Raw genomic sequence first — 26,525 nt, 5'->3', positions numbered from 1 at the left:
AAGCCGCCAGTGTTCCGTCTCTTCATGTTGTGCACAGTTCAAACGGAAAATACATCAACAGGCAGACTACAGAAAAGCTTACTATCAAAGGTTAGAGGGGGGCTTTCTCAGAGGGCTTTTTACAGTTTTTCTATTCCCAATTAGCCGTTTAAGTGTACTTATTGAAAGTAGTAATTCTTTCATAGGCCGCCCTTTCTTAGTATTTGACGTTCCTTATATTGCGGTATGAGGCTTCGCAGTAGGTTGCAAACATTCATCACCCATGACTGTCCCCAATTGAGCTCAGAAGCTCAATGTCTATCATGACCTCTCTTTTAGAATGTCCAAGAGCAAGCAAACTATTCCTCCAGGAGAGGGCGCCAACAGACTACTAAAGAGATCATCATTACTCAAAGAAAACCCCAAAAACCAATGCATGATAGGAATAAACAGGTAACTTTCTTTGGAGTGGAAGCGGAGAGATCGCACCAGATGCCAATTCTAGATCTTATCACACCTGTGGTCACTGCAGCAGCAGGTGAATCCACTTTGTCCAAAAGGGATCTATTCCATTCAATTGCAAATGATCTAGATAAGACAGAGAACTGCAGCACGGGGACATAGCCGAGTTGGTCAGGTTGAGTGGTGATGAGTTTGCTATTTGGATGAATAAAGAAAGTCAAAAGTGTGAAAGATAAAAAACAAAAGGAGGAAGTGTGAAAAGTGAATGGGCCAAATTGAGGTGCATATGAAGACGTATGCTTTCTTCCAATTCATTAAATCGGGCTAATATGAATCAGGTGAATTGAGTTCTGCTTTTGGAAACTGGGTTAAGAAGGGGTGCACCGTTCCTGGAGGTACTGCAATACCAGGTCAATGCGTGGAGTGGACAGAGCAAGCTCTTTTTCCATCTCCCTGTTCTAAAAATCCATTTAATATATGGTCCCCAGATAGGGGACGTATCAGATATTAAACTGATAAGAACAGATACTACACTTGATCTTAGCCAAAAGGCCGAGAAGCGATAACCAGAATTGGTTTGGGCCTCGAGTGGCACCCTGGCCTATGCCGGACACATCTTAGGGAGAGAGAGCGAGAGGGAGACAAACCCACGCCTACACAAGACATTTTGTCACCCAAGCCAACCCTTGAAAAGGCTGCTTTGCAGAGCAAAAACAAGAAGAATGGTGCGTTTTGCAGCCGCCGCCCACTGCAATGAATCTGAATAACTCCTCCTTTAGGGCGCAAGCAACTCCCCTCCCCCTTGCAGTCTTTCCAATTCACGATACAAAAAGACGGACAGGACAGGTTGCCTGACTTTCCGTCACTGCCACCCTTTGCCATCCTTACCCGTAGAAAGCCCTTTCATCATCCCCAAACCCTAATCTTTTCCCTTTCCTTCCCAGCCCCCAAACCCTGCCCTCTGTACCTTTCTCACCACCCGCTTCCCTTCTCCTGTCATCCCCCTACCACCCGGGAAAAAAAGAGATTGCCCCCTCCTTCCACTAGCCCACCCTCCCACCCAAAGAACAACTTCTTCTGCGCAGCTTGTTTTCTAGGCAGCAGCGCTATTGTGATGTCATCGGGGGGCATTGTGACAAGCCGCCAGTGTTCCGTCTCTTCATGTTGTGCACAGTTCAAACGGAAAATACATCAACAGGCAGACTACAGAAAAGCTTACTATCAAAGGTTAGAGGGGGGCTTTCTCAGAGGGCTTTTTACAGTTTTTCTATTCCCAATTAGCCGTTTAAGTGTACTTATTGAAAGTAGTAATTCTTTCATAGGCCGCCCTTTCTTAGTATTTGACGTTCCTTATATTGCGGTATGAGGCTTCGCAGTAGGTTGCAAACATTCATCACCCATGACTGTCCCCAATTGAGCTCAGAAGCTCAATGTCTATCATGACCTCTCTTTTAGAATGTCCAAGAGCAAGCAAACTATTCCTCCAGGAGAGGGCGCCAACAGACTACTAAAGAGATCATCATTACTCAAAGAAAACCCCAAAAACCAATGCATGATAGGAATAAACAGGTAACTTTCTTTGGAGTGGAAGCGGAGAGATCGCACCAGATGCCAATTCTAGATCTTATCACACCTGTGGTCACTGCAGCAGCAGGTGAATCCACTTTGTCCAAAAGGGATCTATTCCATTCAATTGCAAATGATCTAGATAAGACAGAGAACTGCAGCACGGGGACATAGCCGAGTTGGTCAGGTTGAGTGGTGATGAGTTTGCTATTTGGATGAATAAAGAAAGTCAAAAGTGTGAAAGATAAAAAACAAAAGGAGGAAGTGTGAAAAGTGAATGGGCCAAATTGAGGTGCATATGAAGACGTATGCTTTCTTCCAATTCATTAAATCGGGCTAATATGAATCAGGTGAATTGAGTTCTGCTTTTGGAAACTGGGTTAAGAAGGGGTGCACCGTTCCTGGAGGTACTGCAATACCAGGTCAATGCGTGGAGTGGACAGAGCAAGCTCTTTTTCCATCTCCCTGTTCTAAAAATCCATTTAATATATGGTCCCCAGATAGGGGACGTATCAGATATTAAACTGATAAGAACAGATACTACACTTGATCTTAGCCAAAAGGCCGAGAAGCGATAACCAGAATTGGTTTGGGCCTCGAGTGGCACCCTGGCCTATGCCGGACACATCTTAGGGAGAGAGAGCGAGAGGGAGACAAACCCACGCCTACACAAGACATTTTGTCACCCAAGCCAACCCTTGAAAAGGCTGCTTTGCAGAGCAAAAACAAGAAGAATGGTGCGTTTTGCAGCCGCCGCCCACTGCAATGAATCTGAATAACTCCTCCTTTAGGGCGCAAGCAACTCCCCTCCCCCTTGCAGTCTTTCCAATTCACGATACAAAAAGACGGACAGGACAGGTTGCCTGACTTTCCGTCACTGCCACCCTTTGCCATCCTTACCCGTAGAAAGCCCTTTCATCATCCCCAAACCCTAATCTTTTCCCTTTCCTTCCCAGCCCCCAAACCCTGCCCTCTGTACCTTTCTCACCACCCGCTTCCCTTCTCCTGTCATCCCCCTACCACCCGGGAAAAAAAGAGATTGCCCCCTCCTTCCACTAGCCCACCCTCCCACCCAAAGAACAACTTCTTCTGCGCAGCTTGTTTTCTAGGCAGCAGCGCTATTGTGATGTCATCGGGGGGCATTGTGACAAGCCGCCAGTGTTCCGTCTCTTCATGTTGTGCACAGTTCAAACGGAAAATACATCAACAGGCAGACTACAGAAAAGCTTACTATCAAAGGTTAGAGGGGGGCTTTCTCAGAGGGCTTTTTACAGTTTTTCTATTCCCAATTAGCCGTTTAAGTGTACTTATTGAAAGTAGTAATTCTTTCATAGGCCGCCCTTTCTTAGTATTTGACGTTCCTTATATTGCGGTATGAGGCTTCGCAGTAGGTTGCAAACATTCATCACCCATGACTGTCCCCAATTGAGCTCAGAAGCTCAATGTCTATCATGACCTCTCTTTTAGAATGTCCAAGAGCAAGCAAACTATTCCTCCAGGAGAGGGCGCCAACAGACTACTAAAGAGATCATCATTACTCAAAGAAAACCCCAAAAACCAATGCATGATAGGAATAAACAGGTAACTTTCTTTGGAGTGGAAGCGGAGAGATCGCACCAGATGCCAATTCTAGATCTTATCACACCTGTGGTCACTGCAGCAGCAGGTGAATCCACTTTGTCCAAAAGGGATCTATTCCATTCAATTGCAAATGATCTAGATAAGACAGAGAACTGCAGCACGGGGACATAGCCGAGTTGGTCAGGTTGAGTGGTGATGAGTTTGCTATTTGGATGAATAAAGAAAGTCAAAAGTGTGAAAGATAAAAAACAAAAGGAGGAAGTGTGAAAAGTGAATGGGCCAAATTGAGGTGCATATGAAGACGTATGCTTTCTTCCAATTCATTAAATCGGGCTAATATGAATCAGGTGAATTGAGTTCTGCTTTTGGAAACTGGGTTAAGAAGGGGTGCACCGTTCCTGGAGGTACTGCAATACCAGGTCAATGCGTGGAGTGGACAGAGCAAGCTCTTTTTCCATCTCCCTGTTCTAAAAATCCATTTAATATATGGTCCCCAGATAGGGGACGTATCAGATATTAAACTGATAAGAACAGATTTTTGATTTAATGAAGCTTTCCAAAGCACCGCAAAAAATGCATGACCGAAGTCACACCAAAAACAGTGCAAAGGCTAGGATTCGTGTGGACCCCTCCGTGAGGAGAGGGTCCCCAAAAATCAACCCCGTCCCTCCGAGCCAGAAGGCCACAGCAAGGGTCAGGGATCTTCGGTGCTCCCCCAAGCCGAAGCCTGGTTGAGCCTTGTCGTTGCTCCCAGCGTCCACCCAGGCATCTTACCCAAGTGGAGTAGAGAGCTACTAGTTGTTGGTTTCGCAGCCGAAACTGCCCGGACCGTCAACCGGTGTTGGTTTCTCAGCCCAAGGCTAACCGGACCTCCAACCGGGTGTTGGTTTCTCAGCCGAAGCTGACCCGGACCTCCAACCGGGTGTTGGTTTCTCAGCCGAAGCTGACCCAGACCTCCAACCGGGTGTTGGTTTCTCAGCCGAAGCTGACCCGGACCTCCAACCGGGTGTTGGTTTCTCAGCCCAAAGCTGAACGGACCTCCGACCATGATTATAAAAATTTCCCTTCCTAGCCAGAAGGCCGGGATAGAGCAATATGCTCAGAAAGTATGAAAGGGCAAGGTACGGTGTGCTACAGAGCCCAAGGCTCGCCGGGGTCCCAAGCCAGCAAGCTCAGACTCACTCCAGGGTCGTCAGTCCTGGGGCACATTGCACCATAGCCCCCACACTTACTCAGTCTAATAGCCTCGATCCTGGTAGGGCCATGTTTTCCTCTAGATGAATATACTATACATCAAGAGTACTAGCAAGCGCAACCTTCCAGTGTGCATTGCATCTGCCGAGCCTCACAGATACTACACTTGATCTTAGCCAAAAGGCCGAGAAGCGATAACCAGAATTGGTTTGGGCCTCGAGTGGCACCCTGGCCTATGCCGGACACATCTTAGGGAGAGAGAGCGAGAGGGAGACAAACCCACGCCTACACAAGACATTTTGTCACCCAAGCCAACCCTTGAAAAGGCTGCTTTGCAGAGCAAAAACAAGAAGAATGGTGCGTTTTGCAGCCGCCGCCCACTGCAATGAATCTGAATAACTCCTCCTTTAGGGCGCAAGCAACTCCCCTCCCCCTTGCAGTCTTTCCAATTCACGATACAAAAAGACGGACAGGACAGGTTGCCTGACTTTCCGTCACTGCCACCCTTTGCCATCCTTACCCGTAGAAAGCCCTTTCATCATCCCCAAACCCTAATCTTTTCCCTTTCCTTCCCAGCCCCCAAACCCTGCCCTCTGTACCTTTCTCACCACCCGCTTCCCTTCTCCTGTCATCCCCCTACCACCCGGGAAAAAAAGAGATTGCCCCCTCCTTCCACTAGCCCACCCTCCCACCCAAAGAACAACTTCTTCTGCGCAGCTTGTTTTCTAGGCAGCAGCGCTATTGTGATGTCATCGGGGGGCATTGTGACAAGCCGCCAGTGTTCCGTCTCTTCATGTTGTGCACAGTTCAAACGGAAAATACATCAACAGGCAGACTACAGAAAAGCTTACTATCAAAGGTTAGAGGGGGGCTTTCTCAGAGGGCTTTTTACAGTTTTTCTATTCCCAATTAGCCGTTTAAGTGTACTTATTGAAAGTAGTAATTCTTTCATAGGCCGCCCTTTCTTAGTATTTGACGTTCCTTATATTGCGGTATGAGGCTTCGCAGTAGGTTGCAAACATTCATCACCCATGACTGTCCCCAATTGAGCTCAGAAGCTCAATGTCTATCATGACCTCTCTTTTAGAATGTCCAAGAGCAAGCAAACTATTCCTCCAGGAGAGGGCGCCAACAGACTACTAAAGAGATCATCATTACTCAAAGAAAACCCCAAAAACCAATGCATGATAGGAATAAACAGGTAACTTTCTTTGGAGTGGAAGCGGAGAGATCGCACCAGATGCCAATTCTAGATCTTATCACACCTGTGGTCACTGCAGCAGCAGGTGAATCCACTTTGTCCAAAAGGGATCTATTCCATTCAATTGCAAATGATCTAGATAAGACAGAGAACTGCAGCACGGGGACATAGCCGAGTTGGTCAGGTTGAGTGGTGATGAGTTTGCTATTTGGATGAATAAAGAAAGTCAAAAGTGTGAAAGATAAAAAACAAAAGGAGGAAGTGTGAAAAGTGAATGGGCCAAATTGAGGTGCATATGAAGACGTATGCTTTCTTCCAATTCATTAAATCGGGCTAATATGAATCAGGTGAATTGAGTTCTGCTTTTGGAAACTGGGTTAAGAAGGGGTGCACCGTTCCTGGAGGTACTGCAATACCAGGTCAATGCGTGGAGTGGACAGAGCAAGCTCTTTTTCCATCTCCCTGTTCTAAAAATCCATTTAATATATGGTCCCCAGATAGGGGACGTATCAGATATTAAACTGATAAGAACAGATACTACACTTGATCTTAGCCAAAAGGCCGAGAAGCGATAACCAGAATTGGTTTGGGCCTCGAGTGGCACCCTGGCCTATGCCGGACACATCTTAGGGAGAGAGAGCGAGAGGGAGACAAACCCACGCCTACACAAGACATTTTGTCACCCAAGCCAACCCTTGAAAAGGCTGCTTTGCAGAGCAAAAACAAGAAGAATGGTGCGTTTTGCAGCCGCCGCCCACTGCAATGAATCTGAATAACTCCTCCTTTAGGGCGCAAGCAACTCCCCTCCCCCTTGCAGTCTTTCCAATTCACGATACAAAAAGACGGACAGGACAGGTTGCCTGACTTTCCGTCACTGCCACCCTTTGCCATCCTTACCCGTAGAAAGCCCTTTCATCATCCCCAAACCCTAATCTTTTCCCTTTCCTTCCCAGCCCCCAAACCCTGCCCTCTGTACCTTTCTCACCACCCGCTTCCCTTCTCCTGTCATCCCCCTACCACCCGGGAAAAAAAGAGATTGCCCCCTCCTTCCACTAGCCCACCCTCCCACCCAAAGAACAACTTCTTCTGCGCAGCTTGTTTTCTAGGCAGCAGCGCTATTGTGATGTCATCGGGGGGTATTGTGACAAGCCGCCAGTGTTCCGTCTCTTCATGTTGTGCACAGTTCAAACGGAAAATACATCAACAGGCAGACTACAGAAAAGCTTACTATCAAAGGTTAGAGGGGGGCTTTCTCAGAGGGCTTTTTACAGTTTTTCTATTCCCAATTAGCCGTTTAAGTGTACTTATTGAAAGTAGTAATTCTTTCATAGGCCGCCCTTTCTTAGTATTTGACGTTCCTTATATTGCGGTATGAGGCTTCGCAGTAGGTTGCAAACATTCATCACCCATGACTGTCCCCAATTGAGCTCAGAAGCTCAATGTCTATCATGACCTCTCTTTTAGAATGTCCAAGAGCAAGCAAACTATTCCTCCAGGAGAGGGCGCCAACAGACTACTAAAGAGATCATCATTACTCAAAGAAAACCCCAAAAACCAATGCATGATAGGAATAAACAGGTAACTTTCTTTGGAGTGGAAGCGGAGAGATCGCACCAGATGCCAATTCTAGATCTTATCACACCTGTGGTCACTGCAGCAGCAGGTGAATCCACTTTGTCCAAAAGGGATCTATTCCATTCAATTGCAAATGATCTAGATAAGACAGAGAACTGCAGCACGGGGACATAGCCGAGTTGGTCAGGTTGAGTGGTGATGAGTTTGCTATTTGGATGAATAAAGAAAGTCAAAAGTGTGAAAGATAAAAAACAAAAGGAGGAAGTGTGAAAAGTGAATGGGCCAAATTGAGGTGCATATGAAGACGTATGCTTTCTTCCAATTCATTAAATCGGGCTAATATGAATCAGGTGAATTGAGTTCTGCTTTTGGAAACTGGGTTAAGAAGGGGTGCACCGTTCCTGGAGGTACTGCAATACCAGGTCAATGCGTGGAGTGGACAGAGCAAGCTCTTTTTCCATCTCCCTGTTCTAAAAATCCATTTAATATATGGTCCCCAGATAGGGGACGTATCAGATATTAAACTGATAAGAACAGATACTACACTTGATCTTAGCCAAAAGGCCGAGAAGCGATAACCAGAATTGGTTTGGGCCTCGAGTGGCACCCTGGCCTATGCCGGACACATCTTAGGGAGAGAGAGCGAGAGGGAGACAAACCCACGCCTACACAAGACATTTTGTCACCCAAGCCAACCCTTGAAAAGGCTGCTTTGCAGAGCAAAAACAAGAAGAATGGTGCGTTTTGCAGCCGCCGCCCACTGCAATGAATCTGAATAACTCCTCCTTTAGGGCGCAAGCAACTCCCCTCCCCCTTGCAGTCTTTCCAATTCACGATACAAAAAGACGGACAGGACAGGTTGCCTGACTTTCCGTCACTGCCACCCTTTGCCATCCTTACCCGTAGAAAGCCCTTTCATCATCTCCAAACCCTAATCTTTTCCCTTTCCTTCCCAGCCCCCAAACCCTGCCCTCTGTACCTTTCTCACCACCCGCTTCCCTTCTCCTGTCATCCCCCTACCACCCGGGAAAAAAAGAGATTGCCCCCTCCTTCCACTAGCCCACCCTCCCACCCAAAGAACAACTTCTTCTGCGCAGCTTGTTTTCTAGGCAGCAGCACTATTGTGATGTCATCGGGGGGCATTGTGACAAGCCGCCAGTGTTCCGTCTCTTCATGTTGTGCACAGTTCAAACGGAAAATACATCAACAGGCAGACTACAGAAAAGCTTACTATCAAAGGTTAGAGGGGGGCTTTCTCAGAGGGCTTTTTACAGTTTTTCTATTCCCAATTAGCCGTTTAAGTGTACTTATTGAAAGTAGTAATTCTTTCATAGGCCGCCCTTTCTTAGTATTTGACGTTCCTTATATTGCGGTATGAGGCTTCGCAGTAGGTTGCAAACATTCATCACCCATGACTGTCCCCAATTGAGCTCAGAAGCTCAATGTCTATCATGACCTCTCTTTTAGAATGTCCAAGAGCAAGCAAACTATTCCTCCAGGAGAGGGCGCCAACAGACTACTAAAGAGATCATCATTACTCAAAGAAAACCCCAAAAACCAATGCATGATAGGAATAAACAGGTAACTTTCTTTGGAGTGGAAGCGGAGAGATCGCACCAGATGCCAATTCTAGATCTTATCACACCTGTGGTCACTGCAGCAGCAGGTGAATCCACTTTGTCCAAAAGGGATCTATTCCATTCAATTGCAAATGATCTAGATAAGACAGAGAACTGCAGCACGGGGACATAGCCGAGTTGGTCAGGTTGAGTGGTGATGAGTTTGCTATTTGGATGAATAAAGAAAGTCAAAAGTGTGAAAGATAAAAAACAAAAGGAGGAAGTGTGAAAAGTGAATGGGCCAAATTGAGGTGCATATGAAGACGTATGCTTTCTTCCAATTCATTAAATCGGGCTAATATGAATCAGGTGAATTGAGTTCTGCTTTTGGAAACTGGGTTAAGAAGGGGTGCACCGTTCCTGGAGGTACTGCAATACCAGGTCAATGCGTGGAGTGGACAGAGCAAGCTCTTTTTCCATCTCCCTGTTCTAAAAATCCATTTAATATATGGTCCCCAGATAGGGGACGTATCAGATATTAAACTGATAAGAACAGATACTACACTTGATCTTAGCCAAAAGGCCGAGAAGCGATAACCAGAATTGGTTTGGGCCTCGAGTGGCACCCTGGCCTATGCCGGACACATCTTAGGGAGAGAGAGCGAGAGGGAGACAAACCCACGCCTACACAAGACATTTTGTCACCCAAGCCAACCCTTGAAAAGGCTGCTTTGCAGAGCAAAAACAAGAAGAATGGTGCGTTTTGCAGCCGCCGCCCACTGCAATGAATCTGAATAACTCCTCCTTTAGGGCGCAAGCAACTCCCCTCCCCCTTGCAGTCTTTCCAATTCACGATACAAAAAGACGGACAGGACAGGTTGCCTGACTTTCCGTCACTGCCACCCTTTGCCATCCTTACCCGTAGAAAGCCCTTTCATCATCCCCAAACCCTAATCTTTTCCCTTTCCTTCCCAGCCCCCAAACCCTGCCCTCTGTACCTTTCTCACCACCCGCTTCCCTTCTCCTGTCATCCCCCTACCACCCGGGAAAAAAAGAGATTGCCCCCTCCTTCCACTAGCCCACCCTCCCACCCAAAGAACAACTTCTTCTGCGCAGCTTGTTTTCTAGGCAGCAGCGCTATTGTGATGTCATCGGGGGGCATTGTGACAAGCCGCCAGTGTTCCGTCTCTTCATGTTGTGCACAGTTCAAACGGAAAATACATCAACAGGCAGACTACAGAAAAGCTTACTATCAAAGGTTAGAGGGGGGCTTTCTCAGAGGGCTTTTTACAGTTTTTCTATTCCCAATTAGCCGTTTAAGTGTACTTATTGAAAGTAGTAATTCTTTCATAGGCCGCCCTTTCTTAGTATTTGACGTTCCTTATATTGCGGTATGAGGCTTCGCAGTAGGTTGCAAACATTCATCACCCATGACTGTCCCCAATTGAGCTCAGAAGCTCAATGTCTATCATGACCTCTCTTTTAGAATGTCCAAGAGCAAGCAAACTATTCCTCCAGGAGAGGGCGCCAACAGACTACTAAAGAGATCATCATTACTCAAAGAAAACCCCAAAAACCAATGCATGATAGGAATAAACAGGTAACTTTCTTTGGAGTGGAAGCGGAGAGATCGCACCAGATGCCAATTCTAGATCTTATCACACCTGTGGTCACTGCAGCAGCAGGTGAATCCACTTTGTCCAAAAGGGATCTATTCCATTCAATTGCAAATGATCTAGATAAGACAGAGAACTGCAGCACGGGGACATAGCCGAGTTGGTCAGGTTGAGTGGTGATGAGTTTGCTATTTGGATGAATAAAGAAAGTCAAAAGTGTGAAAGATAAAAAACAAAAGGAGGAAGTGTGAAAAGTGAATGGGCCAAATTGAGGTGCATATGAAGACGTATGCTTTCTTCCAATTCATTAAATCGGGCTAATATGAATCAGGTGAATTGAGTTCTGCTTTTGGAAACTGGGTTAAGAAGGGGTGCACCGTTCCTGGAGGTACTGCAATACCAGGTCAATGCGTGGAGTGGACAGAGCAAGCTCTTTTTCCATCTCCCTGTTCTAAAAATCCATTTAATATATGGTCCCCAGATAGGGGACGTATCAGATATTAAACTGATAAGAACAGATTTTGATTTAATGAAGCTTTCCAAAGCACCACAAAAAATGCATGACCGAAGTCACACCAAAAACAGTGCAAAGGCTAGGATTCGTGTGGACCCCACCGTGAGGAGAGGGTCCCCAAAAATCAACCCCGTCCCTCCGAGCCAGAAGGCCACAGCAAGGGTCAGGGATCTTCGGTGCTCCCCCAAGCCGAAGCCTGGTTGAGCCTTGTCGTTGCTCCCAGCGTCCACCCAGGCATCTTACCCAAGTGGAGTAGAGAGCTACTAGTTGTTGGTTTCGCAGCCGAAACTGCCCGGACCGTCAACCGGTGTTGGTTTCTCAGCCCAAGGCTAACCGGACCTCCAACCGGGTGTTGGTTTCTCAGCCGAAGCTGACCCAGACCTCCAACCGGGTGTTAGTTTCTCAGCCCAAAGCTGACCAGACCTCCGACCGGGATTATAAAAATTTCCCTTCCTAGCCAGAAGGCCGGGATAGGGTAATATGCTCAAAAAGTATGAAAAGGCAAGGTACGGTGTGCTACAGAGCCCAATATACTACACTTGATCTTAGCCAAAAGGCCGAGAAGCGATAACCAGAATTGGTTTGGGCCTCGAGTGGCACCCTGGCCTATGCCGGACACATCTTAGGGAGAGAGAGCGAGAGGGAGACAAACCCACGCCTACACAAGACATTTTGTCACCCAAGCCAACCCTTGAAAAGGCTGCTTTGCAGAGCAAAAACAAGAAGAATGGTGCGTTTTGCAGCCGCCGCCCACTGCAATGAATCTGAATAACTCCTCCTTTAGGGCGCAAGCAACTCCCCTCCCCCTTGCAGTCTTTCCAATTCACGATACAAAAAGACGGACAGGACAGGTTGCCTGACTTTCCGTCACTGCCACCCTTTGCCATCCTTACCCGTAGAAAGCCCTTTCATCATCCCCAAACCCTAATCTTTTCCCTTTCCTTCCCAGCCCCCAAACCCTGCCCTCTGTACCTTTCTCACCACCCGCTTCCCTTCTCCTGTCATCCCCCTACCACCCGGGAAAAAAAGAGATTGCCCCCTCCTTCCACTAGCCCACCCTCCCACCCAAAGAACAACTTCTTCTGCGCAGCTTGTTTTCTAGGCAGCAGCGCTATTGTGATGTCATCGGGGGGCATTGTGACAAGCCGCCAGTGTTCCGTCTCTTCATGTTGTGCACAGTTCAAACGGAAAATACATCAACAGGCAGACTACAGAAAAGCTTACTATCAAAGGTTAGAGGGGGGCTTTCTCAGAGGGCTTTTTACAGTTTTTCTATTCCCAATTAGCCGTTTAAGTGTACTTATTGAAAGTAGTAATTCTTTCATAGGCCGCCCTTTCTTAGTATTTGACGTTCCTTATATTGCGGTATGAGGCTTCGCAGTAGGTTGCAAACATTCATCACCCATGACTGTCCCCAATTGAGCTCAGAAGCTCAATGTCTATCATGACCTCTCTTTTAGAATGTCCAAGAGCAAGCAAACTATTCCTCCAGGAGAGGGCGCCAACAGACTACTAAAGAGATCATCATTACTCAAAGAAAACCCCAAAAACCAATGCATGATAGGAATAAACAGGTAACTTTCTTTGGAGTGGAAGCGGAGAGATCGCACCAGATGCCAATTCTAGATCTTATCACACCTGTGGTCACTGCAGCAGCAGGTGAATCCACTTTGTCCAAAAGGGATCTATTCCATTCAATTGCAAATGATCTAGATAAGACAGAGAACTGCAGCACGGGGACATAGCCGAGTTGGTCAGGTTGAGTGGTGATGAGTTTGCTATTTGGATGAATAAAGAAAGTCAAAAGTGTGAAAGATAAAAAACAAAAGGAGGAAGTGTGAAAAGTGAATGGGCCAAATTGAGGTGCATATGAAGACGTATGCTTTCTTCCAATTCATTAAATCGGGCTAATATGAATCAGGTGAATTGAGTTCTGCTTTTGGAAACTGGGTTAAGAAGGGGTGCACCGTTCCTGGAGGTACTGCAATACCAGGTCAATGCGTGGAGTGGACAGAGCAAGCTCTTTTTCCATCTCCCTGTTCTAAAAATCCATTTAATATATGGTCCCCAGATAGGGGACGTATCAGATATTAAACTGATAAGAACAGATACTACACTTGATCTTAGCCAAAAGGCCGAGAAGCGATAACCAGAATTGGTTTGGGCCTCGAGTGGCACCCTGGCCTATGCCGGACACATCTTAGGGAGAGAGAGCGAGAGGGAGACAAACCCACGCCTACACAAGACATTTTGTCACCCAAGCCAACCCTTGAAAAGGCTGCTTTGCAGAGCAAAAACAAGAAGAATGGTGCGTTTTGCAGCCGCCGCCCACTGCAATGAATCTGAATAACTCCTCCTTTAGGGCGCAAGCAACTCCCCTCCCCCTTGCAGTCTTTCCAATTCACGATACAAAAAGACGGACAGGACAGGTTGCCTGACTTTCCGTCACTGCCACCCTTTGCCATCCTTACCCGTAGAAAGCCCTTTCATCATCCCCAAACCCTAATCTTTTCCCTTTCCTTCCCAGCCCCCAAACCCTGCCCTCTGTACCTTTCTCACCACCCGCTTCCCTTCTCCTGTCATCCCCCTACCACCCGGGAAAAAAAGAGATTGCCCCCTCCTTCCACTAGCCCACCCTCCCACCCAAAGAACAACTTCTTCTGCGCAGCTTGTTTTCTAGGCAGCAGCGCTATTGTGATGTCATCGGGGGGCATTGTGACAAGCCGCCAGTGTTCCGTCTCTTCATGTTGTGCACAGTTCAAACGGAAAATACATCAACAGGCAGACTACAGAAAAGCTTACTATCAAAGGTTAGAGGGGGGCTTTCTCAGAGGGCTTTTTACAGTTTTTCTATTCCCAATTAGCCGTTTAAGTGTACTTATTGAAAGTAGTAATTCTTTCATAGGCCGCCCTTTCTTAGTATTTGACGTTCCTTATATTGCGGTATGAGGCTTCGCAGTAGGTTGCAAACATTCATCACCCATGACTGTCCCCAATTGAGCTCAGAAGCTCAATGTCTATCATGACCTCTCTTTTAGAATGTCCAAGAGCAAGCAAACTATTCCTCCAGGAGAGGGCGCCAACAGACTACTAAAGAGATCATCATTACTCAAAGAAAACCCCAAAAACCAATGCATGATAGGAATAAACAGGTAACTTTCTTTGGAGTGGAAGCGGAGAGATCGCACCAGATGCCAATTCTAGATCTTATCACACATGTGGTCACTGCAGCAGCAGGTGAATCCACTTTGTCCAAAAGGGATCTATTCCATTCAATTGCAAATGATCTAGATAAGACAGAGAACTGCAGCACGGGGACATAGCCGAGTTGGTCAGGTTGAGTGGTGATGAGTTTGCTATTTGGATGAATAAAGAAAGTCAAAAGTGTGAAAGATAAAAAACAAAAGGAGGAAGTGTGAAAAGTGAATGGGCCAAATTGAGGTGCATATGAAGACGTATGCTTTCTTCCAATTCATTAAATCGGGCTAATATGAATCAGGTGAATTGAGTTCTGCTTTTGGAAACTGGGTTAAGAAGGGGTGCACCGTTCCTGGAGGTACTGCAATACCAGGTCAATGCGTGGAGTGGACAGAGCAAGCTCTTTTTCCATCTCCCTGTTCTAAAAATCCATTTAATATATGGTCCCCAGATAGGGGACGTATCAGATATTAAACTGATAAGAACAGATACTACACTTGATCTTAGCCAAAAGGCCGAGAAGCGATAACCAGAATTGGTTTGGGCCTCGAGTGGCACCCTGGCCTATGCCGGACACATCTTAGGGAGAGAGAGCGAGAGGGAGACAAACCCACGCCTACACAAGACATTTTGTCACCCAAGCCAACCCTTGAAAAGGCTGCTTTGCAGAGCAAAAACAAGAAGAATGGTGCGTTTTGCAGCCGCCGCCCACTGCAATGAATCTGAATAACTCCTCCTTTAGGGCGCAAGCAACTCCCCTCCCCCTTGCAGTCTTTCCAATTCACGATACAAAAAGACGGACAGGACAGGTTGCCTGACTTTCCGTCACTGCCACCCTTTGCCATCCTTACCCGTAGAAAGCCCTTTCATCATCCCCAAACCCTAATCTTTTCCCTTTCCTTCCCAGCCCCCAAACCCTGCCCTCTGTACCTTTCTCACCACCCGCTTCCCTTCTCCTGTCATCCCCCTACCACCCGGGAAAAAAAGAGATTGCCCCCTCCTTCCTCTAGCCCACCCTCCCACCCAAAGAACAACTTCTTCTGCGCAGCTTGTTTTCTAGGCAGCAGCGCTATTGTGATGTCATCGGGGGGCATTGTGACAAGCCGCCAGTGTTCCGTCTCTTCATGTTGTGCACAGTTCAAACGGAAAATACATCAACAGGCAGACTACAGAAAAGCTTACTATCAAAGGTTAGAGGGGGGCTTTCTCAGAGGGCTTTTTACAGTTTTTCTATTCCCAATTAGCCGTTTAAGTGTACTTATTGAAAGTAGTAATTCTTTCATAGGCCGCCCTTTCTTAGTATTTGACGTTCCTTATATTGCGGTATGAGGCTTCGCAGTAGGTTGCAAACATTCATCACCCATGACTGTCCCCAATTGAGCTCAGAAGCTCAATGTCTATCATGACCTCTCTTTTAGAATGTCCAAGAGCAAGCAAACTATTCCTCCAGGAGAGGGCGCCAACAGACTACTAAAGAGATCATCATTACTCAAAGAAAACCCCAAAAACCAATGCATGATAGGAATAAACAGGTAACTTTCTTTGGAGTGGAAGCGGAGAGATCGCACCAGATGCCAATTCTAGATCTTATCACACCTGTGGTCACTGCAGCAGCAGGTGAATCCACTTTGTCCAAAAGGGATCTATTCCATTCAATTGCAAATGATCTAGATAAGACAGAGAACTGCAGCACGGGGACATAGCCGAGTTGGTCAGGTTGAGTGGTGATGAGTTTGCTATTTGGATGAATAAAGAAAGTCAAAAGTGTGAAAGATAAAAAACAAAAGGAGGAAGTGTGAAAAGTGAATGGGCCAAATTGAGGTGCATATGAAGACGTATGCTTTCTTCCAATTCATTAAATCGGGCTAATATGAATCAGGTGAATTGAGTTCTGCTTTTGGAAACTGGGTTAAGAAGGGGTGCACCGTTCCTGGAGGTACTGCAATACCAGGTCAATGCGTGGAGTGGACAGAGCAAGCTCTTTTTCCATCTCCCTGTTCTAAAAATCCATTTAATATATGGTCCCCAGATAGGGGACGTATCAGATATTAAACTGATAAGAACAGATACTACACTTGATCTTAGCCAAAAGGCCGAGAAGCGATAACCAGAATTGGTTTGGGCCTCGAGTGGCACCCTGGCCTATGCCGGACACATCTTAGGGAGAGAGAGCGAGAGGGAGACAAACCCACGCCTACACAAGACATTTTGTCACCCAAGCCAACCCTTGAAAAGGCTGCTTTGCAGAGCAAAAACAAGAAGAATGGTGCGTTTTGCAGCCGCCGCCCACTGCAATGAATCTGAATAACTCCTCCTTTAGGGCGCAAGCAACTCCCCTCCCCCTTGCAGTCTTTCCAATTCACGATACAAAAAGACGGACAGGACAGGTTGCCTGACTTTCCGTCACTGCCACCCTTTGCCATCCTTACCCGTAGAAAGCCCTTTCATCATCCCCAAACCCTAATCTTTTCCCTTTCCTTCCCAGCCCCCAAACCCTGCCCTCTGTACCTTTCTCACCACCCGCTTCCCTTCTCCTGTCATCCCCCTACCACCCGGGAAAAAAAGAGATTGCCCCCTCCTTCCACTAGCCCACCCTCCCACCCAAAGAACAACTTCTTCTGCGCAGCTTGTTTTCTAGGCAGCAGCGCTATTGTGATGTCATCGGGGGGCATTGTGACAAGCCGCCAGTGTTCCGTCTCTTCATGTTGTGCACAGTTCAAACGGAAAATACATCAACAGGCAGACTACAGAAAAGCTTACTATCAAAGGTTAGAGGGGGGCTTTCTCAGAGGGCTTTTTACAGTTTTTCTATTCCCAATTAGCCGTTTAAGTGTACTTATTGAAAGTAGTAATTCTTTCATAGGCCGCCCTTTCTTAGTATTTGACGTTCCTTATATTGCGGTATGAGGCTTCGCAGTAGGTTGCAAACATTCATCACCCATGACTGTCCCCAATTGAGCTCAGAAGCTCAATGTCTATCATGACCTCTCTTTTAGAATGTCCAAGAGCAAGCAAACTATTCCTCCAGGAGAGGGCGCCAACAGACTACTAAAGAGATCATCATTACTCAAAGAAAACCCCAAAAACCAATGCATGATAGGAATAAACAGGTAACTTTCTTTGGAGTGGAAGCGGAGAGATCGCACCAGATGCCAATTCTAGATCTTATCACACCTGTGGTCACTGCAGCAGCAGGTGAATCCACTTTGTCCAAAAGGGATCTATTCCATTCAATTGCAAATGATCTAGATAAGACAGAGAACTGCAGCACGGGGACATAGCCGAGTTGGTCAGGTTGAGTGGTGATGAGTTTGCTATTTGGATGAATAAAGAAAGTCAAAAGTGTGAAAGATAAAAAACAAAAGGAGGAAGTGTGAAAAGTGAATGGGCCAAATTGAGGTGCATATGAAGACGTATGCTTTCTTCCAATTCATTAAATCGGGCTAATATGAATCAGGTGAATTGAGTTCTGCTTTTGGAAACTGGGTTAAGAAGGGGTGCACCGTTCCTGGAGGTACTGCAATACCAGGTCAATGCGTGGAGTGGACAGAGCAAGCTCTTTTTCCATCTCCCTGTTCTAAAAATCCATTTAATATATGGTCCCCAGATAGGGGACGTATCAGATATTAAACTGATAAGAACAGATACTACACTTGATCTTAGCCAAAAGGCCGAGAAGCGATAACCAGAATTGGTTTGGGCCTCGAGTGGCACCCTGGCCTATGCCGGACACATCTTAGGGAGAGAGAGCGAGAGGGAGACAAACCCACGCCTACACAAGACATTTTGTCACCCAAGCCAACCCTTGAAAAGGCTGCTTTGCAGAGCAAAAACAAGAAGAATGGTGCGTTTTGCAGCCGCCGCCCACTGCAATGAATCTGAATAACTCCTCCTTTAGGGCGCAAGCAACTCCCCTCCCCCTTGCAGTCTTTCCAATTCACGATACAAAAAGACGGACAGGACAGGTTGCCTGACTTTCCGTCACTGCCACCCTTTGCCATCCTTACCCGTAGAAAGCCCTTTCATCATCCCCAAACCCTAATCTTTTCCCTTTCCTTCCCAGCCCCCAAACCCTGCCCTCTGTACCTTTCTCACCACCCGCTTCCCTTCTCCTGTCATCCCCCTACCACCCGGGAAAAAAAGAGATTGCCCCCTCCTTCCACTAGCCCACCCTCCCACCCAAAGAACAACTTCTTCTGCGCAGCTTGTTTTCTAGGCAGCAGCGCTATTGTGATGTCATCGGGGGGCATTGTGACAAGCCGCCAGTGTCAGTGTTCCGTCTCTTCATGTTGTGCACAGTTCAAACGGAAAATACATCAACAGGCAGACTACAGAAAAGCTTACTATCAAAGGTTAGAGGGGGGCTTTCTCAGAGGGCTTTTTACAGTTTTTCTATTCCCAATTAGCCGTTTAAGTGTACTTATTGAAAGTAGTAATTCTTTCATAGGCCGCCCTTTCTTAGTATTTGACGTTCCTTATATTGCGGTATGAGGCTTCGCAGTAGGTTGCAAACATTCATCACCCATGACTGTCCCCAATTGAGCTCAGAAGCTCAATGTCTATCATGACCTCTCTTTTAGAATGTCCAAGAGCAAGCAAACTATTCCTCCAGGAGAGGGCGCCAACAGACTACTAAAGAGATCATCATTACTCAAAGAAAACCCCAAAAACCAATGCATGATAGGAATAAACAGGTAACTTTCTTTGGAGTGGAAGCGGAGAGATCGCACCAGATGCCAATTCTAGATCTTATCACACCTGTGGTCACTGCAGCAGCAGGTGAATCCACTTTGTCCAAAAGGGATCTATTCCATTCAATTGCAAATGATCTAGATAAGACAGAGAACTGCAGCACGGGGACATAGCCGAGTTGGTCAGGTTGAGTGGTGATGAGTTTGCTATTTGGATGAATAAAGAAAGTCAAAAGTGTGAAAGATAAAAAACAAAAGGAGGAAGTGTGAAAAGTGAATGGGCCAAATTGAGGTGCATATGAAGACGTATGCTTTCTTCCAATTCATTAAATCGGGCTAATATGAATCAGGTGAATTGAGTTCTGCTTTTGGAAACTGGGTTAAGAAGGGGTGCACCGTTCCTGGAGGTACTGCAATACCAGGTCAATGCGTGGAGTGGACAGAGCAAGCTCTTTTTCCATCTCCCTGTTCTAAAAATCCATTTAATATATGGTCCCCAGATAGGGGACGTATCAGATATTAAACTGATAAGAACAGATACTACACTTGATCTTAGCCAAAAGGCCGAGAAGCGATAACCAGAATTGGTTTGGGCCTCGAGTGTCACCCTGGCCTATGCCGGACACATCTTAGGGAGAGAGAGCGAGAGGGAGACAAACCCACGCCTACACAAGACATTTTGTCACCCAAGCCAACCCTTGAAAAGGCTGCTTTGCAGAGCAAAAACAAGAAGAATGGTGCGTTTTGCAGCCGCCGCCCACTGCAATGAATCTGAATAACTCCTCCTTTAGGGCGCAAGCAACTCCCCTCCCCCTTGCAGTCTTTCCAATTCACGATACAAAAAGACGGACAGGACAGGTTGCCTGACTTTCCGTCACTGCCACCCTTTGCCATCCTTACCCGTAGAAAGCCCTTTCATCATCCCCAAACCCTAATCTTTTCCCTTTCCTTCCCAGCCCCCAAACCCTGCCCTCTGTACCTTTCTCACCACCCGCTTCCCTTCTCCTGTCATCCCCCTACCACCCGGGAAAAAAAGAGATTGCCCCCTCCTTCCACTAGCCCACCCTCCCACCCAAAGAACAACTTCTTCTGCGCAGCTTGTTTTCTAGGCAGCAGCGCTATTGTGATGTCATCGGGGGGCATTGTGACAAGCCGCCAGTGTTCCGTCTCTTCATGTTGTGCACAGTTCAAACGGAAAATACATCAACAGGCAGACTACAGAAAAGCTTACTATCAAAGGTTAGAGGGGGGCTTTCTCAGAGGGCTTTTTACAGTTTTTCTATTCCCAATTAGCCGTTTAAGTGTACTTATTGAAAGTAGTAATTCTTTCATAGGCCGCCCTTTCTTAGTATTTGACGTTCCTTATATTGCGGTATGAGGCTTCGCAGTAGGTTGCAAACATTCATCACCCATGACTGTCCCCAATTGAGCTCAGAAGCTCAATGTCTATCATGACCTCTCTTTTAGAATGTCCAAGAGCAAGCAAACTATTCCTCCAGGAGAGGGCGCCAACAGACTACTAAAGAGATCATCATTACTCAAAGAAAACCCCAAAAACCAATGCATGATAGGAATAAACAGGTAACTTTCTTTGGAGTGGAAGCGGAGAGATCGCACCAGATGCCAATTCTAGATCTTATCACACCTGTGGTCACTGCAGCAGCAGGTGAATCCACTTTGTCCAAAAGGGATCTATTCCATTCAATTGCAAATGATCTAGATAAGACAGAGAACTGCAGCACGGGGACATAGCCGAGTTGGTCAGGTTGAGTGGTGATGAGTTTGCTATTTGGATGAATAAAGAAAGTCAAAAGTGTGAAAGATAAAAAACAAAAGGAGGAAGTGTGAAAAGTGAATGGGCCAAATTGAGGTGCATATGAAGACGTATGCTTTCTTCCAATTCATTAAATCGGGCTAATATGAATCAGGTGAATTGAGTTCTGCTTTTGGAAACTGGGTTAAGAAGGGGTGCACCGTTCCTGGAGGTACTGCAATACCAGGTCAATGCGTGGAGTGGACAGAGCAAGCTCTTTTTCCATCTCCCTGTTCTAAAAATCCATTTAATATATGGTCCCCAGATAGGGGACGTATCAGATATTAAACTGATAAGAACAGATACTACACTTGATCTTAGCCAAAAGGCCGAGAAGCGATAACCAGAATTGGTTTGGGCCTCGAGTGGCACCCTGGCCTATGCCGGACACATCTTAGGGAGAGAGAGCGAGAGGGAGACAAACCCACGCCTACACAAGACATTTTGTCACCCAAGCCAACCCTTGAAAAGGCTGCTTTGCAGAGCAAAAACAAGAAGAATGGTGCGTTTTGCAGCCGCCGCCCACTGCAATGAATCTGAATAACTCCTCCTTTAGGGCGCAAGCAACTCCCCTCCCCCTTGCAGTCTTTCCAATTCACGATACAAAAAGACGGACAGGACAGGTTGCCTGACTTTCCGTCACTGCCACCCTTTGCCATCCTTACCCGTAGAAAGCCCTTTCATCATCCCCAAACCCTAATCTTTTCCCTTTCCTTCCCAGCCCCCAAACCCTGCCCTCTGTACCTTTCTCACCACCCGCTTCCCTTCTCCTGTCATCCCCCTACCACCCGGGAAAAAAAGAGATTGCCCCCTCCTTCCACTAGCCCACCCTCCCACCCAAAGAACAACTTCTTCTGCGCAGCTTGTTTTCTAGGCAGCAGCGCTATTGTGATGTCATCGGGGGGCATTGTGACAAGCCGCCAGTGTTCCGTCTCTTCATGTTGTGCACAGTTCAAACGGAAAATACATCAACAGGCAGACTACAGAAAAGCTTACTATCAAAGGTTAGAGGGGGGCTTTCTCAGAGGGCTTTTTACAGTTTTTCTATTCCCAATTAGCCGTTTAAGTGTACTTATTGAAAGTAGTAATTCTTTCATAGGCCGCCCTTTCTTAGTATTTGACGTTCCTTATATTGCGGTATGAGGCTTCGCAGTAGGTTGCAAACATTCATCACCCATGACTGTCCCCAATTGAGCTCAGAAGCTCAATGTCTATCATGACCTCTCTTTTAGAATGTCCAAGAGCAAGCAAACTATTCCTCCAGGAGAGGGCGCCAACAGACTACTAAAGAGATCATCATTACTCAAAGAAAACCCCAAAAACCAATGCATGATAGGAATAAACAGGTAACTTTCTTTGGAGTGGAAGCGGAGAGATCGCACCAGATGCCAATTCTAGATCTTATCACACCTGTGGTCACTGCAGCAGCAGGTGAATCCACTTTGTCCAAAAGGGATCTATTCCATTCAATTGCAAATGATCTAGATAAGACAGAGAACTGCAGCACGGGGACATAGCCGAGTTGGTCAGGTTGAGTGGTGATGAGTTTGCAATTTGGATGAATAAAGAAAGTCAAAAGTGTGAAAGATAAAAAACAAAAGGAGGAAGTGTGAAAAGTGAATGGGCCAAATTGAGGTGCATATGAAGACGTATGCTTTCTTCCAATTCATTAAATCGGGCTAATATGAATCAGGTGAATTGAGTTCTGCTTTTGGAAACTGGGTTAAGAAGGGGTGCACCGTTCCTGGAGGTACTGCAATACCAGGTCAATGCGTGGAGTGGACAGAGCAAGCTCTTTTTCCATCTCCCTGTTCTAAAAATCCATTTAATATATGGTCCCCAGATAGGGGACGTATCAGATATTAAACTGATAAGAACAGATACTACACTTGATCTTAGCCAAAAGGCCGAGAAGCGATAACCAGAATTGGTTTGGGCCTCGAGTGGCACCCTGGCCTATGCCGGACACATCTTAGGGAGAGAGAGCGAGAGGGAGACAAACCCACGCCTACACAAGACATTTTGTCACCCAAGCCAACCCTTGAAAAGGCTGCTTTGCAGAGCAAAAACAAGAAGAATGGTGCGTTTTGCAGCCGCCGCCCACTGCAATGAATCTGAATAACTCCTCCTTTAGGGCGCAAGCAACTCCCCTCCCCCTTGCAGTCTTTCCAATTCACGATACAAAAAGACGGACAGGACAGGTTGCCTGACTTTCCGTCACTGCCACCCTTTGCCATCCTTACCCGTAGAAAGCCCTTTCATCATCCCCAAACCCTAATCTTTTCCCTTTCCTTCCCAGCCCCCAAACCCTGCCCTCTGTACCTTTCTCACCACCCGCTTCCCTTCTCCTGTCATCCCCCTACCACCCGGGAAAAAAAGAGATTGCCCCCTCCTTCCACTAGCCCACCCTCCCACCCAAAGAACAACTTCTTCTGCGCAGCTTGTTTTCTAGGCAGCAGCGCTATTGTGATGTCATCGGGGGGCATTATGACAAGCCGCCAGTGTTCCGTCTCTTCATGTTGTGCACAGTTCAAACGGAAAATACATCAACAGGCAGACTACAGAAAAGCTTACTATCAAAGGTTAGAGGGGGGCTTTCTCAGAGGGCTTTTTACAGTTTTTCTATTCCCAATTAGCCGTTTAAGTGTACTTATTGAAAGTAGTAATTCTTTCATAGGCCGCCCTTTCTTAGTATTTGACGTTCCTTATATTGCGGTATGAGGCTTCGCAGTAGGTTGCAAACATTCATCACCCATGACTGTCCCCAATTGAGCTCAGAAGCTCAATGTCTATCATGACCTCTCTTTTAGAATGTCCAAGAGCAAGCAAACTATTCCTCCAGGAGAGGGCGCCAACAGACTACTAAAGAGATCATCATTACTCAAAGAAAACCCCAAAAACCAATGCATGATAGGAATAAACAGGTAACTTTCTTTGGAGTGGAAGCGGAGAGATCGCACCAGATGCCAATTCTAGATCTTATCACACCTGTGGTCACTGCAGCAGCAGGTGAATCCACTTTGTCCAAAAGGGATCTATTCCATTCAATTGCAAATGATCTAGATAAGACAGAGAACTGCAGCACGGGGACATAGCCGAGTTGGTCAGGTTGAGTGGTGATGAGTTTGCTATTTGGATGAATAAAGAAAGTCAAAAGTGTGAAAGATAAAAAACAAAAGGAGGAAGTGTGAAAAGTGAATGGGCCAAATTGAGGTGCATATGAAGACGTATGCTTTCTTCCAATTCATTAAATCGGGCTAATATGAATCAGGTGAATTGAGTTCTGCTTTTGGAAACTGGGTTAAGAAGGGGTGCACCGTTCCTGGAGGTACTGCAATACCAGGTCAATGCGTGGAGTGGACAGAGCAAGCTCTTTTTCCATCTCCCTGTTCTAAAAATCCATTTAATATATGGTCCCCAGATAGGGGACGTATCAGATATTAAACTGATAAGAACAGATACTACACTTGATCTTAGCCAAAAGGCCGAGAAGCGATAACCAGAATTGGTTTGGGCCTCGAGTGGCACCCTGGCCTATGCCGGACACATCTTAGGGAGAGAGAGCGAGAGGGAGACAAACCCACGCCTACACAAGACATTTTGTCACCCAAGCCAACCCTTGAAAAGGCTGCTTTGCAGAGCCAAAACAAGAAGAATGGTGCGTTTTGCAGCCGCCGCCCACTGCAATGAATCTGAATAACTCCTCCTTTAGGGCGCAAGCAACTCCCCTCCCCCTTGCAGTCTTTCCAATTCACGATACAAAAAGACGGACAGGACAGGTTGCCTGACTTTCCGTCACTGCCACCCTTTGCCATCCTTACCCGTAGAAAGCCCTTTCATCATCCCCAAACCCTAATCTTTTCCCTTTCCTTCCCAGCCCCCAAACCCTGCCCTCTGTACCTTTCTCACCACCCCGCTTCCCTTCTCCTGTCATCCCCCTACCACCCGGGAAAAAAAGAGATTGCCCCCTCCTTCCACTAGCCCACCCTCCCACCCAAAGAACAACTTCTTCTGCGCAGCTTGTTTTCTAGGCAGCAGCGCTATTGTGATGTCATCGGGGGGCATTGTGACAAGCCGCCAGTGTTCCGTCTCTTCATGTTGTGCACAGTTCAAACGGAAAATACATCAACAGGCAGACTACAGAAAAGCTTACTATCAAAGGTTAGAGGGGGGCTTTCTCAGAGGGCTTTTTACAGTTTTTCTATTCCCAATTAGCCGTTTAAGTGTACTTATTGAAAGTAGTAATTCTTTCATAGGCCGCCCTTTCTTAGTATTTGACGTTCCTTATATTGCGGTATGAGGCTTCGCAGTAGGTTGCAAACATTCATCACCCATGACTGTCCCCAATTGAGCTCAGAAGCTCAATGTCTATCATGACCTCTCTTTTAGAATGTCCAAGAGCAAGCAAACTATTCCTCCAGGAGAGGGCGCCAACAGACTACTAAAGAGATCATCATTACTCAAAGAAAACCCCAAAAACCAATGCATGATAGGAATAAACAGGTAACTTTCTTTTCAGTGGAAGCGGAGAGATCGCACCAGATGCCAATTCTAGATCTTATCACACCTGTGGTCACTGCAGCAGCAGGTGAATCCACTTTGTCCAAAAGGGATCTATTCCATTCAATTGCAAATGATCTAGATAAGACAGAGAACTGCAGCACGGGGACATAGCCGAGTTGGTCAGGTTGAGTGGTGATGAGTTTGCTATTTGGATGAATAAAGAAAGTCAAAAGTGTGAAAGATAAAAAACAAAAGGAGGAAGTGTGAAAAGTGAATGGGCCAAATTGAGGTGCATATGAAGACGTATGCTTTCTTCCAATTCATTAAATCGGGCTAATATGAATCAGGTGAATTGAGTTCTGCTTTTGGAAACTGGGTTAAGAAGGGGTGCACCGTTCCTGGAGGTACTGCAATACCAGGTCAATGCGTGGAGTGGACAGAGCAAGCTCTTTTTCCATCTCCCTGTTCTAAAAATCCATTTAATATATGGTCCCCAGATAGGGGACGTATCAGATATTAAACTGATAAGAACAGATACTACACTTGATCTTAGCCAAAAGGCCGAGAAGCGATAACCAGAATTGGTTTGGGCCTCGAGTGGCACCCTGGCCTATGCCGGACACATCTTAGGGAGAGAGAGCGAGAGGGAGACAAACCCACGCCTACACAAGACATTTTGTCACCCAAGCCAACCCTTGAAAAGGCTGCTTTGCAGAGCAAAAACAAGAAGAATGGTGCGTTTTGCAGCCGCCGCCCACTGCAATGAATCTGAATAACTCCTCCTTTAGGGCGCAAGCAACTCCCCTCCCCCTTGCAGTCTTTCCAATTCACGATACAAAAAGACGGACAGGACAGGTTGCCTGACTTTCCGTCACTGCCACCCTTTGCCATCCTTACCCGTAGAAAGCCCTTTCATCATCCCCAAACCCTAATCTTTTCCCTTTCCTTCCCAGCCCCCAAACCCTGCCCTCTGTACCTTTCTCACCACCCGCTTCCCTTCTCCTGTCATCCCCCTACCACCCGGGAAAAAAAGAGATTGCCCCCTCCTTCCACTAGCCCACCCTCCCACCCAA

General features: G+C 46.6%; 16 non-coding genes and 2 pseudogenes across 16 annotated transcripts; all 18 read right to left on the bottom strand.

The window, feature by feature from the left end:
• Nucleotides 1–814: 814 nt before the first annotated feature.
• LOC142273118 (U2 spliceosomal RNA) lies at nt 815–1,005 on the bottom strand. The gene has a single exon (XR_012737867.1). It is a non-coding gene; the product is annotated as a U2 spliceosomal RNA (small nuclear RNA).
• Nucleotides 1,006–2,392: 1,387 nt separating this feature from the next.
• Nucleotides 2,393–2,583, bottom strand: LOC142273117 (U2 spliceosomal RNA). The gene has a single exon (XR_012737866.1). It is a non-coding gene; the product is annotated as a U2 spliceosomal RNA (small nuclear RNA).
• Nucleotides 2,584–3,970: 1,387 nt separating this feature from the next.
• LOC142273044 (U2 spliceosomal RNA) lies at nt 3,971–4,163 on the bottom strand. Its single transcript, XR_012737819.1, has one exon. It is a non-coding gene; the product is annotated as a U2 spliceosomal RNA (small nuclear RNA).
• A 688-nt stretch (nt 4,164–4,851) lies between these two features.
• Nucleotides 4,852–4,978, bottom strand: LOC142273080 (U2 spliceosomal RNA; annotated as a pseudogene).
• Nucleotides 4,979–6,365: 1,387 nt separating this feature from the next.
• LOC142273116 (U2 spliceosomal RNA) lies at nt 6,366–6,556 on the bottom strand. Its single transcript, XR_012737865.1, has one exon. It is a non-coding gene; the product is annotated as a U2 spliceosomal RNA (small nuclear RNA).
• Nucleotides 6,557–7,943: 1,387 nt separating this feature from the next.
• Nucleotides 7,944–8,134, bottom strand: LOC142273115 (U2 spliceosomal RNA). Its single transcript, XR_012737864.1, has one exon. It is a non-coding gene; the product is annotated as a U2 spliceosomal RNA (small nuclear RNA).
• A 1,387-nt stretch (nt 8,135–9,521) lies between these two features.
• Nucleotides 9,522–9,712, bottom strand: LOC142273114 (U2 spliceosomal RNA). The gene has a single exon (XR_012737863.1). It is a non-coding gene; the product is annotated as a U2 spliceosomal RNA (small nuclear RNA).
• Nucleotides 9,713–11,099: 1,387 nt separating this feature from the next.
• On the bottom strand, nt 11,100–11,295 carry LOC142273051 (U2 spliceosomal RNA). Its single transcript, XR_012737826.1, has one exon. It is a non-coding gene; the product is annotated as a U2 spliceosomal RNA (small nuclear RNA).
• A 344-nt stretch (nt 11,296–11,639) lies between these two features.
• On the bottom strand, nt 11,640–11,816 carry LOC142273087 (U2 spliceosomal RNA; annotated as a pseudogene).
• Nucleotides 11,817–13,203: 1,387 nt separating this feature from the next.
• LOC142273112 (U2 spliceosomal RNA) lies at nt 13,204–13,394 on the bottom strand. Its single transcript, XR_012737861.1, has one exon. It is a non-coding gene; the product is annotated as a U2 spliceosomal RNA (small nuclear RNA).
• A 1,387-nt stretch (nt 13,395–14,781) lies between these two features.
• LOC142273111 (U2 spliceosomal RNA) lies at nt 14,782–14,972 on the bottom strand. Its single transcript, XR_012737860.1, has one exon. It is a non-coding gene; the product is annotated as a U2 spliceosomal RNA (small nuclear RNA).
• Nucleotides 14,973–16,359: 1,387 nt separating this feature from the next.
• Nucleotides 16,360–16,550, bottom strand: LOC142273110 (U2 spliceosomal RNA). Its single transcript, XR_012737859.1, has one exon. It is a non-coding gene; the product is annotated as a U2 spliceosomal RNA (small nuclear RNA).
• A 1,387-nt stretch (nt 16,551–17,937) lies between these two features.
• LOC142273108 (U2 spliceosomal RNA) lies at nt 17,938–18,128 on the bottom strand. The gene has a single exon (XR_012737858.1). It is a non-coding gene; the product is annotated as a U2 spliceosomal RNA (small nuclear RNA).
• Nucleotides 18,129–19,521: 1,393 nt separating this feature from the next.
• LOC142273107 (U2 spliceosomal RNA) lies at nt 19,522–19,712 on the bottom strand. The gene has a single exon (XR_012737857.1). It is a non-coding gene; the product is annotated as a U2 spliceosomal RNA (small nuclear RNA).
• Nucleotides 19,713–21,099: 1,387 nt separating this feature from the next.
• LOC142273106 (U2 spliceosomal RNA) lies at nt 21,100–21,290 on the bottom strand. The gene has a single exon (XR_012737856.1). It is a non-coding gene; the product is annotated as a U2 spliceosomal RNA (small nuclear RNA).
• Nucleotides 21,291–22,677: 1,387 nt separating this feature from the next.
• On the bottom strand, nt 22,678–22,868 carry LOC142273105 (U2 spliceosomal RNA). Its single transcript, XR_012737855.1, has one exon. It is a non-coding gene; the product is annotated as a U2 spliceosomal RNA (small nuclear RNA).
• A 1,387-nt stretch (nt 22,869–24,255) lies between these two features.
• On the bottom strand, nt 24,256–24,446 carry LOC142273104 (U2 spliceosomal RNA). The gene has a single exon (XR_012737854.1). It is a non-coding gene; the product is annotated as a U2 spliceosomal RNA (small nuclear RNA).
• Nucleotides 24,447–25,834: 1,388 nt separating this feature from the next.
• On the bottom strand, nt 25,835–26,025 carry LOC142273102 (U2 spliceosomal RNA). The gene has a single exon (XR_012737853.1). It is a non-coding gene; the product is annotated as a U2 spliceosomal RNA (small nuclear RNA).
• Between the last annotated feature and the right edge of the window lie 500 nt (nt 26,026–26,525).

The sequence above is a fragment of the Anomaloglossus baeobatrachus genome, unplaced genomic scaffold (genome assembly GCF_048569485.1).
Source record: "Anomaloglossus baeobatrachus isolate aAnoBae1 unplaced genomic scaffold, aAnoBae1.hap1 Scaffold_357, whole genome shotgun sequence".
NCBI classification, from domain to species: Eukaryota; Metazoa; Chordata; class Amphibia; order Anura; family Aromobatidae; genus Anomaloglossus; species Anomaloglossus baeobatrachus.
Note: the sequence above shows the minus strand (reverse complement) of the source record. Positions and strands in the feature narration are given on the sequence as shown.